Here is a 12,951-nt window from a genome sequence, read left to right as displayed (position 1 = left end):
TATCCATTAATAGTAAACATTTCAGCGGCGCAATTTCCGAAGCCGGCACGGAGGCCTAGGCGCCTTCCTCGTTCGCTTGCTTCGCGGCTTCAGACAAACACCACCCATTTCACGAGCTGACCAGTTACGCTTGCGCGTAAAACACTCGTGCACTTAGATTTAGGAATGCGTGAAGAACACCATGGTGTCAAAACTAGTCTGGAGTCCGCCACTACGGTGTGCCTCATAATCCGATCGTGGTTTTGGCAAGTACAGCCCCATAATTGAATTACGGTTTACTTCTTCTGCCACGATGCGATGTGCCATGTGAGCCAATAAATATGATCAACCCTATCAGAGGTTATTAAGTATGGTGCGCAACAACGCCTCAATTGCAAGTGCCTCCCCCCCGTGTGTGCTGTGTACTACGCAAACAGCAGCAGTGCACGCAAGGTAGCGTTTTACACCCACTCACCACTATCGTGTTGGACTAAACGTTGAAGAAATTAAACATTCGCCGTCAACATCACCGCTAATTATCGTCAATCAAACAGCACCGAAAGCTTCACTTACATCGATTCCCACGGTGCGTGAGATCCGCATATTTTTTTTTTTTTTTTTCATTTCGTCTCCATCGAAATGCGGCTGCCGCGGCTCGGATTTGAATCCGCGACCTCGTACTTTGCAGCGCAACACTATAACCGCTAAGCCACCGCGGCGGGTACGTCACCGAGCTCACGGACCGCTGGCATTCAGCGCCGAAAGATGATGCCTTGTATCTGCCTTTTGGAAATGGCAAAGCTTCAGCGTACTAAGAGTTACAGCTTGAGTGATACTGTGAACAAACATTAGGAATAACTCAGAAGCAATATTTTTTAAAACTGGTTGGGCAGTAACTAGCGTACGTGATGTGGTCCTGTACAAAGGATTGGGGGACCAGAGACCACATTTTTTTAACGTTTTGACTGGTTGCCCGCATGATCTCTTGTTCTTGCAACTTACCCGAATGTTCTCGTTTGAGAACCCGGATAACAGCTCTGGCTTATGGCTTAAGATCACTTGAAGGTTGCAGACAACAAAAGCTAAAAGCATTTCATGCTTAAAAATTAGGCAATTACCGGCTCCGCACCTTCATCAAGATTACATTTATAGTATGTGCTAAGCATTTAGAGGCAATTTGACCCTAGTGAAATTTCGTCGCAGTTGGCCTTTAAGGTCATATGAGCTATTTATTATGCATTCTTCTTTTTATTCCTTCTTCTAATCAGTTTTGAAATAAAGACATTTAGTCAATTTGTAATATGGTGGTGGTGATGTTGCTACAGGTAGACAGGTAGCATGGCAGACTTGGCCGGCAATTGCTCTGCCTGTGCGTCTCTTCCCGCGCCAAATATGACTCGTGTCCAACAGTCCTGCCTCTCGTAAAAATGTGAGGAGAATGCGTGACGCTTCCCCTGCAATTCTTTTTATAGCGGTGCGGTGAACAAGTGAGAGTGGCTGCGCTTGTCGGCACTCTAGCAGACGCCCAGGAAAGGAAGCCGTCAAAAAGGGGTGCGCAGCAATTTGCCCTAAGGATATAGCCTCACCTAGAGATGCATGATATGCAATCACATTATCAGGTGACCACACTTCTTTTCTTGTCGCTCAATCCAAGCTTTGCTTCCTTTTCACTTATACGAAGCAGTAACTTCAGTGCGCTGTAACTTAGGTTTCAATATTATGGTAAGAACTTTTTGGCTAAGAAACTGTGTACGAACAGTGCAGCTTAGTGATTTCCACCCCTGGTTATTTTCACCACTGCCAGTACTGTTAAGATCAGCCTGCAGGGGTACTGCTCTGCAAAACTATCTCAGCCCGCTGCAGGTGCTTCGATCGATTCGCGGTGGTGGCGCCCGTCAGAGAACCAGCGAGGACAACAGCGCTAACCAACCATGAACATCCTTCGGAGATCTGGAGACTACGGCAGCCTTAATCCACCATGCACCTCGTTCGGGGAATCGGCGACGGCAGCAGGGCTGGCCACATTTGGCGCCCCGTGTATTGTTGGTTGATTTGCCGGGTCTTCATGGTCTCTCTGCAGCAAGAGCTTCCCTAACAAAAGGGTGCTTTGCGGTACGTTTTCCTCGGGCCCCAGGATTCGTCACAGTCTGCTGACACTTGTGGCGACTATAGGAGAAAGCCAGTTCTGGAATTTAGAGGCGCCGGCTGGGTTCAGGCGTGACCACTTGCATGGCTACGAGGACGCGCTCAACTCGGGTTCTGGGCATCCAAAGTGCGTATGTGTGTGTGTGAGCCCTCCTCCTCCAAAAAGGCGGGTCAACTTCGATGACGTTGGACGCTATGAATTGGTGGTGAACTACCGTTTTCCCTCACCTAGGGACCTGGGGAGAACGGAGTGTTTATAAGCAGCTGTTGTCGGTTGCTAGAGTATGCTCGTCATCGTGCTCTGTCGCCGTGCTCATCAGTGTGCTCGTGATCGTGCTCGTGAGCTGTGTGCTCATGCTCGAGAAGCAATGTGTTTGGAGCTTCGCTTCGTGCTCGCATGTTGTATGCTTCGTCTTGCGTGCTCCATTTGGGAGTTACGCTAGACTGTCGAATGCCCCTCTTGTTCTAATGTAAATTTATGTAAACAAATCCTGCTCGCCTAGTCCTGTCCTCTCAAGTTCCTCCCTACGACCTACAACCCTTACAACTGGTGGCAGCGGCAAGATCGTCAGACAACTCTTACAGTACCTAGCCACCCAACCATTTCCTTCATATGCCTCAGCCAGTGCAGCTTATTGATTTCCACCCCTGTTTATTTTCACCACTGCCGGTACCTAGCCACCCAACCATTTCTTCATATGCCTCAGCCGTTTTTTCTAAAGCAGTTTTTCTGTGGACCTCCCCTACTTTGACGGACACCCAAATTTAATTGGTTTCACATGCCAAAACCACGATTTGATTATAAGGCACGCCGTATAGAGTGCGGGACTCCAGATTCATTTTCATCCCCTGGGGCTCTTTGACATGCACTGAAAGCTAAGTAAGTGAGCATTATTGCATTTCACTCCCACCAAAACGCAGCCGCCGCAGTCTGAATGCAAACTGCGGCCTCAGCAGTGCAAGGTCATAGCCATTTAGCTACTGTGGCGAGTGACGGGCATCCAGACCATCTCTTAGTACTGCCTCACTTGCAGTTTTTCTGCGCGCACCTATATAGCTGGCCTTCCTACGCCCCTTGCATTAATATGTAGCCAGTTTGTGCTTTGAATATTTAATGTTAACATCGAGTATCCATATGTCAAGGAACCATGAGTCGTTGGCACACGTATCACACTAACTCATACTTATGCCCTCACAGCGCTACATTACAGCCGTATTTCCCTCGCCTTCCGTTTCGAGACTTGTTCAAATTTGTATTTTTCTTACTTCATTCAATTCTGCCCAATGTGTGCGCCAATGTCTATCAAAAGTGGACAAAGTCGCTTTCATCCTTTCAACCGTATCGAAGCGGATGAAAGAGCATGATCGCATGCTGGAACATGGCAGAAAATGGTATAGTTCTCTACGAGTGGGACTGCATGATGTAGGAACAAGCAGATGAAACGGAAGCAAATCTTGCTAGGGTACAAAGTAAAACAGACACAGACATGCAGTTTGTATGTTCTACTATTCCTCTGAGCTTTAATCTGGCCACTGAAGCAATAGGTCAAACAAACAACCGATGTTAACTTGAATAATTCTCCAAGTCATGTGTCACTGAGTGAAGCCACAGTGCTGCCATTTACATAGGCACACTTGTGTGATTGACGACTCTGTGGCTGGGAGCGCAGCGCCCGCGAGAAGGGCGCACGGCATATGGTCTGAAATTTCAGCTCTTTTCGGGGCACGCAGCGGTGTCATAGTTTACAGACATGATCGTTAGCACGCACTGTATGCACTGCACTAGTCAGTTAACATGGCCAGACATGGTGAGGGGCCTTTTAAGAACAGCATGCGTTAGTCTTTCCCAACAGCTAGGAGCACCCATCAGGTTTCTGCACAAAATAGATGTGCGCTGTTTTTCATTAACTGTTCTTAGGTCATGCTATTTCTCTCTCTGCAAATAAACGGGAACTGAATGGTTTTCGCTAAACTGGTATGAAAACAGCAACGAAAAAAGCTTTGGTTCGACACTGAATGGAAACAGCACAACACATTCCGTCGCTCAGTAACTGCATTAATAAATACACAAAAACAACTTTACTCTGCAGCTTTATCGAGAGGTCCACTGACGTCTTTATTCGCCGCATACTAACAACAGGTAAACTGTACAGCACTGCTGCCAACAACAGGGTCACTAATTGAAATGGTCCTGCCGGCAAAAGTGCCACCATCTGTCTAGTTCAAATAACATTTCTTCCAAGAACCTGGGGCTGCTTCTGGACACTTGACACCGCTGGAACTCTGCATTATACACAAAACACATACGGTCATCAGCGGAAGACCTGAATCTCAACAAACCCTTTTTTCACAAGTGTAGTGAAAAACAATGCACATTACTTCATCCGATTGTCCAGAACAAATAAACATCTTTCTTTTAAGCTCAATAGAGAAAGTTGAGCTAGTTGAAACTTCGACATCTGATAGACTTCCAGCGCTTCAGAATAAGAAGAAACACCATAAAAGAACAGAGAAAATATACAGCAGGAGAGTAATAACTTCAACTGGTTTTACTGCATTTTTCTGAAAACTACACCCTGAAAAGTCACACGGCTGAGTATGTTGCCACATACTCAATTTCCCCACAAACTGTGCTAGAGTGCAAACAATTATGTATATCAAATGAGAACAATACCAGCAGGTCGATAAAAGTTGGACGAAAGACAAGGTCTATAAGCTCCTTATCAATTAGTTTCAATTGCATGTCCCCATTTTCTTCGCTTGTCGTATCGAACGTTGGTAGCATTAATGCCAGATGTATCACAGAACCAAGCCTTTCCGTGGAGTTTTTATTCCAAGAAGATGTTATCTGTTTCATTCCAAGGAAGCTTTAGCCAAGCCATGTTGAAGCGAAATTATCCATATTCTAACATTCCCGTTTTGTGCACAACAACGTTCACATAGATTGGTGGCATCAGTCTTCCTTTATGTATTATTAGAAAGCTTTAGAACACCTAGTGTTTACAACCAAACGTAAGCACGTCACATACGTAAGGAAAAAGTATGCATAAACTCCACGGCAGTTGTCCAAGTACGAGTAAGCATAGCCCCAAATTACAAGCTGGCCCAACCCCAAACTTTAGTTGGCCCACCCCCAAATTTGAAGTTGGCCCACCCCCCAATTTCTGTTGGCCCACCCTTATTATAGTCTTTCCCATGCATTTTCTATCGAGCCCTATGTATCCCTATGGTTATGCATAAATCTGTACATATGGGTATTCTCTGATTAATTCTTTTTTTTTGTTTCAATTGTTCATTATCGCTTATGAAGCTGTCAATCTACATGTACACTATAATGATTAAATGTGTTCACTTAGCAAATTACAGATTTTTGTGCAGAAAGAATGCATTACACTTTTCATGTGAGACAGATTTTGCTGGGGTACTCGCCAAATAATGCTTATGCATTAATACAATGTTTACGCTCGCTAAAAAATAGCATTGTTGAACATGGCGGCCTCTGATGGGTTCTGTTTCAGCTTGAGTTCTCGCGATGGTTACGCTCTCGTTGATTGCCCTTAACTATAGAAATTAGCTTTTGCTTCCTCTGAACTTAACTGAAGTTATGAGTGCATAGCATGTCCAATTTCTGATAATGTTTGGTAATCCTGGCATCCATAGACCCAATGAGACGTGTCATAAAAATGACAGGATAGTTCCTAATGAATTGTTGTGGCTTGGATACATTTGGCACGAGGTACCAGATGGTGCCCTGCCTTCAAACGTCTTCCTTACGTTTGTGATCCCGTATGTTAAACTAAACGTCTTGAAGGAGCGCACACCGTAACATCCCATAAAAGTATGTGTGTTTATCATACATAAGGTGACAAATGCTATACTAAGATTGTCTATAGTAAGAAACTCTATGGTTAACATGTGCTGGTTACAGGACCCCAACAAGGAAGGAAAGGAAGCGTAGTTTATGACATTAGCAAAAAAACAGTCGGTCAGTACCCCATCCACTGTAAACAGATTGCATTGTAATGCAGCATAATGTTAATATGATTGTAACACGCAGGCATGAGGGAACGAGAAATGGCTTTATTGCAAAGTGCTCTGGTATTTATACCTTGCTCTTGGGGAGCACTCTTGGGCTGCAACATGTGCAGGTGTTGTCTTGTGCACGCATGCAGATGACTCTGCCTTTTGCCACATCTTCTCTTCACTGGAAAAAAAAAAATATGGAATACGTGATTAAGTTCAGCATTCTGGCAAGGGAAGCCGTTGTGGCTCCCTGCTCTGGCAGGTGCTCCTACGAAGCCCATCTTCAGGCATTGCCTGCTGAGTCGAAATATCGCCTTGCAGTTCCATTTGGGAAGGTGGATCCTGTATTTCTGCCTTTGTAGTTCTTAGATGCTCTCTTGTGCAACGCAGACGTCCGCTGCCAGTATCGATTATGTAGGATCGTGTTGTGCCTGCTATGCCTACAGCTACTGCTGGAGCCCAGGTTCTCTGTAAGGTGTCATAGATTGACACTGCAGACCTGTGAAGATCTGGAAGATGAAGAACAGAATTGTAATACTTTTGTTGCCTGCTACTAGTGTCTTCTAGGTGGCTTCGGACGGTTTCGGTGAGAATACTCTTTGGCTTGAGATGACAGTCCAGACCTGGCAGCCTGGTTCTGGTGCAGCAGCCCATCAATCTTTCTGATGGGGACTGCAGAAGGCCATCTTTCAGTGAATTTTTTCATTTCAGCATGGTGCTGCAAAATTCAAAGACCCCAAATGAACACTTCTTGAGCAACGTTTTTGCCGCTTGAACAGCACACCCTGCCATGCCGTTTCTATATGGATAGTGGGGGCTGGACATGACATGGTTGATGTGAAAATGAGACGTGAACCACCCGAACTTTCCACTGCTGAATGGGGGCCCATTATCACTGCAGATGTTGGCAGCGATCTCGTGCATTGCAAAAACTAGATGCATGCTTGGCTAACTGCTTACATTGTTGTATGGCAAAGCTTTCGGATATCTAAAAAAATGAGTAGAAATCTACTGTAATCAAGTACTTGTTGCCCCCATAGTAGAAGAAGTCCATACCAACAGGCTGCTAGGGCAAGCTGGGCATTGGATGACAGAGCACTGGAAGCTTTGTATTTTTGGCATACACGGCAAGAGTTTGCAAGTGTCCGAATGTCAGAATTCATGTTAGGCCAGAACATCACCTGTCGGGCTCTTGCCTTCATTTTTTCTTCTCACCCGTGTTCTACCTGTAGTAAGTGGAGAACTTCCTGGCACTTGGCTGGCGGGATGACTAGCTTGTTGCTCCGAAACAGCAGGCCATCTTCGGTATGCAGTTCATCGTGGTAGGCCCAAAAAGATCACAGGGCATCCAGTTCTTGTAGCTTTGTCTCGGGCCAGTCTGTGCTGGTATAACAAGGCAACTGCAACATAAGTGCGTCATTCTTGCTTTCCTCCTGGATGCTTTGTAGTTGGTCGTCCACAATGGGCAGAGAAGAAACGACATCGACTTCAAACTGTTCACTTTGTTCTCGCAGTTGCACTTTACTTGGAAAACATGAGAGGGCATCGGCTAAGAGAAGCTCTTTGCCTGGCTTGTACTTAACAGTGATGGGAAACCTCTGAAGTACTAGCCTCATGTGTTGGAGGTGTAACGGGCATTTACACAAAGGTTTCTTGAATATCTTATCCAGTTGGCGGTGATCTGATTCGACGGTTACTTCTAGTTGTCCAAATATGTCATCTTGAATCTTTGTACAGCCATGGACAATTGCCAAAGTCTCCTTTTCAATTTGCATGTATCGCTGTTGGGCTGCAGTTAGCGAACGGGATGAGTAAGTGATGGGCTGTCTGTTTTGCAAGAGCACGGCCCCCCCCACCGCACTGGCTAGCATCAACCGATAAAACCACGGTTTAGTCCTGCCGAAAGTATGCCAGGACTGGTGCTTGCATGAGAGTGGCATGAAGCTGTTGAAAACTATTTTCCTGTAGGTCTGACCAATTCCACGCTATGTTTTTCTTTAAAAGCTCTCGAAGTGGAGCAGACAGAGCGGACATAGTGGGCACGAAGGGCACCATAATGTTGACCATGCCAAGGAATATTTGAAGCTCCTTACGATTTTGGGATGTTGGTACTTGTAGAATGTCCTCTACTCTCTCAGGATCCAGGCAGTCTCTCTGTGGTGACTACATGGCCTATCTAACATGCTCGGGGCTGCAAGAAATTACACTTTTTTCTGTTAAGTTCCAAGTTGTTTTCTCTGCAACGCATAAACAACTTGGACAGATTGCTATCGTGCTCTTCGCAAGTGTTTCCCAGACCAAAATGTCGTCCATAACAACGGCTACACCAGCAAGTCCCTCTACCACTCCGTGCATTACTCGTTGGAAAACTTCTGGAACCAACACTATGCCGAATGGCATGCGCAAGAACCTATATCTGCCATACGGGGTGCTCACAGTACATATTCTTGAGCTCGCCTCATCTAACTTCACCTGCCAGAACCCCGATGATGCATCCAAGGTGTAAAAGTACCTAGCTCCAGATAGACTTGGTACAACATCTAAGGTTGGCACGTGGTAGTGCTCCCTGAGGATAGCCTTATCCAAATCTGCTGGGTCTAAGCAAATTCGCACTTTTTCATTGTTAACCACCACCACTTTTCATCGTTTAAAGTTCTGCTTTCAAGCAGTCTTGAAGGGCAGCAACGACTCTTCTTGCTGGTTCAACGATACCTTGACCACCAGGCTTCAGCTGTATGTGGTAGGATACGTCCTGGAGTTCTCCTAGGCCCTGAAAGACATCTTCAAATTCTTGAGGTTCATTGGAGCCAGCCACATCAATTGAACTTATGTGGCTTATCAGGCCCAGACGTTCAGCAAAGCAGTCACTTAGTGTAACTGGGATGTTCGGCTTGACAATGAAAAATGCTGCTTCCGTGCACTGCCCTTCGTGGCTAACAGGCCGCTTAATCTTTTTTGATGTGGTTCCTTTGTGACCGAAGAATGTGCGCAGTGTAGCGGAGCATGGCTGTGCAGGCTGGGATGTTATGTGACTTAACACTACCTCGGGAATTACACAGCAGTTCGCACCAGTGTCAATGTTGCATTTTATATACATGCTTGCAATAACGACTTCCGAAGGCCAACGATCAACCTGATATACGGTACTGACTTCAATTGTTTGAAGAAGCAGTTCTTCGTTATGTGTTATCTGAACTTCTTGGACACTTTGTCATTCGGTGCACTGCCGTCACTGCGGCCTTTGACATCTACGTACGAAATGGTTGCGGCCTCCGCACTTTTCGCACTGCTTACCCAGAGCAGGACAGTTTCCACTCTTATGCTTATTGAAGCCACATCTAAAGCAAGTGTTGGCTTTTGATGTCCTTGCATCTATTCTAGTAGGACATGCCGAAACTGCTGGACTCAATGGGAGATGAATTTCACAGCTGTAAAGATTTCGACCTGTATGCAATGACAACGAAGCTGAACGAACAAGCAAAGGAGGTTCAAACAGTAACGTTGCTAAAGGCAATTGGTGAAGAAGCAAGGCGATCATTGTACACATTTAAGTTTGAGAATGATGACAAGCACAACATCAAGATTCTCACCTAAATGATTGAGGCACACTTCAAGCCAACAACCAACCTGACGTTCAACCAATTTCGCTTTGGTTCCAAGAATCAGCAAGAGGGTGAGTCGTTCAATGATTGGCTCACAGAGCTTCGGACGCTCGCACAACAATGCGAGTTTGGCACACTAGAAGACCGAATGCTGCATTTTCATAGAGACGTTCCTTGCCTTGTTTGCTTGACAGCAGATTTCGACAGTTTTGGTGTGGGACGGATTTTTCAATAAAAGTTTCTGCTGCAGAACTTTGTCATTAATTCCAAGAACCACGTGTTGCCTGCCTGTTCCAAAAAGCGGGCAACACGTGGCAGCCCTCCCCGAAATGCTGCTTTCTGCTGTTGACGGCAGACGGCGACACAAGTTTATGCTTGCGCCGTCGCGACAGCAGCTCACATCCCCATAAGCGCAGGCAAATTTGAATTTTTTTCTTAAAATTCAGGCAGTTAACTGTGCTATGTTTTATACTAAACGAAGTCGACGCCAAAATACGATTGTCCTGCAAAATTTGAGCAAGAACAGTGCAGCGGCAAGCGCAAAATCTTTTTTCGAACATGCGCAGCGAAATATTCAGGACAGCATATGTATATATATGTATATATATACCAAGTGTTTTATTTTAGCATTAACAAAATTTTTCACAATTACCTGTATCATTTCGCACAAATTTACTCATTGGGCTGGAATACTCGAAGAGGTATACACTACTTACACTGCAACTCAATCTGCATAATTGACCAATTAACGAAATTCCACTAATTCACTTTTGAACTAATTACTTAAGCATACATATTGCAATACACAAACTGAAGTCAGTGATTTCACAAGGTGCATCCACTTGGGACGAATTTTGAAACTAGCACCAGTTGGGCTCGGATAAGCGCAGTCAAACTTGCGGTAAAAATGTACTGTTGTTCCACTTACGTAATTAACAAAATACCTTTTTATGCATTAAAGCTCAATAGTTACTGGAACACAAGTCACAATGTCACAAACTTTGGGAACGCATATCTCAAAACTGGTGTCATCCTCAAAATTTGTTCTACATGGTTATGACTTTAATGTCACCAGCTCCAATTCGTAAATTGCAATATGTGGCGTAAAGTAAATAGCTTAAAAGTTAACTCTTTTCTTACCATGGGAAAATTGACAACATTTTTGAAGGTCTTAGTAATGATTTTTCTAATTAATATTATCATGGTTACAATGTCATGCTATATATAAACAGAAAGCTACATAATTGTACTTTCTAAATATTTTAATATTAAACACAAATGTTAGTGCATCATATATAATATTATTTGTCAAAACAGATAAAACAGATAAAGCATTTGCATTGTTGCACTGATAACATGAAAAGAATTAACAAAGGAAAAAATCTTAAATATACAAAATGTTTTCGCATCTATTGGCTATAACACGTGAGAGTTTCAACCACTCTAGGTCATAAGAAGCATGACAAACAAAAAAATGTTTTCTGCCTAGTAGAAACTGGCTAGTGGTTCTGAGGGTCTCCTCCGCCATTCGAACTAAAATATGATAAACTCCCTTCATCATGAGAGTCCCTGCTGCTATATGCATCCAAAAAATCACTTGAGGATGGAATAGAATCACAAGAATGACATCGTTCGCCCAAAGGTCCAGTGAATGATGCATCTGTAATTTTCACGATCAAATGATACGAACCACACTCTGTACCACCATTAAAACTCGCTGCTGCTCGGAAAAACAATACCTGCTCAGGAAACGAATCTTTAGTTCTTAGAAAATAAACTACATGGCACAGCAAATCTGTAAGACCTGTTGCCTTAAATTATTGCGCAATAGGTATGAGACAATTACGACCCATGCTTTGTGGGCATGGTAAGGAAATAGTTAATTAGCAAATATATTTTAATTAGTCTGACATTCACTTTTATTTCTTGCGCAAATAATGTCTGCCTCTGAAGTAATCTAGCTCAAGTAGTAGAATTGTGCTAAATGTCAGGAGTGCTTTTTGAAACTTCTGTTAATGATAAAATAGAACACCCTATGTGTGCTTGTGTGCGCGCGCGCGTGCGTGCGTGCGTGTGTGTGCATGCGCGGTCGCGCATGCGTATTAACAACCTCTCTACCAAAATTAACCCTATTAAAGTATTTTCCACAGACGACAGTGTCATTTGACGCAAAATAACCGTGACGATTTCTCTCCTCAACGCTAGCCTTAATAACTTGCATGCGTGTAACTGCTGATCACATTGGCTATGATTATCAACATAAGTAAATTTAAAGTACCATATTTCTTGCTGGTCACACCTGCTAACCACTCATTGATACAAAACGAAATTTTGCTTCACCCTGTGGCCTCGTACTTGCATAACTGGTGTCCTCTCCTGGCATGTGCATGTTAATCACATTACTAACAATGAAAATCGGACACTTGATCACATACACAGAAACTTTGCTTAGGCCCTACCACAATTAGGACTATTGTATGCAAAGCAATAGTCAGACTAACCTCAAATATGAATCAGCAATGAAGACAGCAGACCAAAATGTACTTGCAAATACCACAGAATCCACCCAAAACCAATCAGCTTGTTTTAGTTTTTATCCTTTCTACTCATTCCCATAGAGCTAGCATTTGTTTAATGAAGTTTAATCTAACTCTTATTAATCTGCATGCTAGAAGAAAATGTTCTCTCATTTGTTTAATACTCAAGATGTTTTTTTCAAACGAGTTGTTTGATTGCGAATCTCTTTTCATCACCAGCCTGCGTCATCGTGTCTCAAATCTTGATGTACAACATAATAATAATAATAATAATTTTATTTTGGTTTATTGAGTATAAACCGAAGAAGAGAGGCACAAGGCGGTACACCACCAGACTGAGGCCTGCCTGCTACCCGTAAAAAAATATGAACAAACTTCAACTTCGTTCTGCATCTTTCCAGAAATGGGATACCAAAGCAAGGCAAAAAAGCAAACAACAATGTTGGCTTGAAGTGAACACACCTGAAATAACATTCATCAGCACCGGCTGCTGTGAAGCACATATACCGGGTGTTTCACGTAACAAGAACCAAACTTTAAATTGAATGGTACACCTTAGATAAGTGAGGCCCGATGCATAGTGTTCATAGTCGTTTCTACTTACTCAGGCTCCTTATTGAAGTGCAATTAGTTAAATAGTTAGCTACGCTTAATCATGCAAAATG

The 12,951-nt window shown here is 43.8% G+C and overlaps 1 long non-coding RNA gene across 1 annotated transcript in view; it reads right to left on the bottom strand.

Moving 5' to 3' along the window:
• Positions 1 to 4,215: 4,215 nt before the first annotated feature.
• The window catches only part of LOC135916445 (uncharacterized), a 34,639-nt gene continuing 25,903 nt past the window's right edge, over positions 4,216 to 12,951 (bottom strand). The window contains exons 2-3 of the long non-coding RNA XR_010568937.1: positions 6,233 to 6,328; positions 4,216 to 4,407 (exon numbers count right to left, since the gene is read on the bottom strand). This is a non-coding gene — a long non-coding RNA (uncharacterized lncRNA). The remainder of the gene's footprint in view (positions 4,408 to 6,232; positions 6,329 to 12,951) is intronic.

Source organism: Dermacentor albipictus, chromosome 1 (genome assembly GCF_038994185.2).
Source record: "Dermacentor albipictus isolate Rhodes 1998 colony chromosome 1, USDA_Dalb.pri_finalv2, whole genome shotgun sequence".
Classification (NCBI taxonomy): Eukaryota; Metazoa; Arthropoda; class Arachnida; order Ixodida; family Ixodidae; genus Dermacentor; species Dermacentor albipictus.
This window is presented reverse-complemented; position numbering and strand designations above follow the sequence as displayed.